The following is a 1593-nucleotide window of genomic DNA, read 5'->3' on the forward strand; positions in this document are numbered from 1 at the left end:
AATCATTGCTCTTTCACCTAGGCGCAGATCAGGCACATGGTAGACAGACTAAGGAGGAGGCATAGGCGACTGGTAGGGAGTGCATGGGGTTGCACGTGCCCCCCCTGACAGGGCTGGTGCCCCCCCGACAGCCGACACTGATGTTGTCGGTAGAGCTGGTGTCCCCCCTGACAGGGTAGGTGGCTTTTGCGGGTGGCCCCCCAGATTCAGGAGGCACCCATCACTCATGGGAGGAGGTATATGACTAGAGGAGAAATCACAGTATCTGATGATGGATATGCAAGGAGTATAGAGGAAGAAGTGAAACTTTCTTTAAAACATTGTAACAGTGCAAAAACGGTGTTTTTTGTGTTTGTACCTCTGTATATTAATACCAGCCAAGGTTTTTATAGCTAGTTTTACCACCACACAAATTATTACAGACAAGTCACAACCCCTGAAAATACAGGTCTTTTAAAATATTGATTTGGGTTTTACAACTAGAGTGTTAAGAGTACAGCTCTACACTGAGTGTATTACTAGGATACACTCAAAGAATAGTGTCAACTTTTGAAATGATAAAATGTTCAGCTAATATATTTTTCCATCTTGGAGCTAATTAAGCAATAACTGTAAAGGGAGTATGTGAGGCAATAATAATTTCTCATTGCGCTGATTGAATCTGGAGCTATGAGCAGCTGCGCTACTTAAGTTATGTAGGATTCCCCTCTTTGGCATATAGTACTCTGTACAGTGAGATTATAAAGACTTGAGGGACTATTTTTGTTGTTTTATGAACTGTTTTTGTTTGCGTGTTTGTTTTTAACTTTTGGTGTAGTGGTTTGAAAGAAAATAATTCATGTGAGTTAGAAGGACATGAAAGTAAAGAATTTTGAATTTATCAGTTAATCCGCTCAGAAAAACATCATGGTCGCATGCAAATTTCTGTTATCTGAGTCACTGCATTCCCTTTAATGTTCCATCAGATCTGAAAAGAGTTTGTTGTAAATGTTAACAAGAGTTCCTGCAGGGGGATTCTCATCAGTAACTTCCTCGTAAGCATCACAGAAACACTAACATGAGAATGACTGTATGGAAATAACCTACATTTTTCACTAGTCTGATTTGGATGTGTTGCTAGGCAACATAAGGTAGCAAAAGGGTTATATGTAGTCTCTGTAAATATGTGTCGGATCTATGTCAATTTTCAGGTAAAGAAAATAGATTTTTAGACAAACTAACTAGACCTAACAAAACACAACAGTTGAAAACCCTGAAGTATACGGTAGTGAAAAGATGGTATTGAAAAAAAGAATTGGAGAAGACCCAAAGATGACGTATCCTGTTTGATTTTTTTTGTTTCTGGCTGAAGGGCTTTGTATTTTGAAACAGGCTTTTGTGTCTCACTACTAGTTCTTTTAAATACTTGGGAGTGTGTTTGAATGTGTCGACATTAATGTACTACTGCCTGATAGGTTAAGGTTCCTTTTAAGTGAGAGCTTTGTTCTTCCTAAATAGCTCAGGTCAGTTGTGCAACATACCCCTACCGTTTAAAAAAAAAAAAAGAAAGAAAGAAAGAAAAAAGTGCTGAATAATCCCAGATGGCTGATGCAA

The sequence above is a fragment of the Alligator sinensis genome, unplaced genomic scaffold, assembly GCF_000455745.1.
Source record: "Alligator sinensis unplaced genomic scaffold, ASM45574v1 scaffold834_1, whole genome shotgun sequence".
Lineage (NCBI taxonomy): Eukaryota > Metazoa > Chordata > Crocodylia > Alligatoridae > Alligator > Alligator sinensis.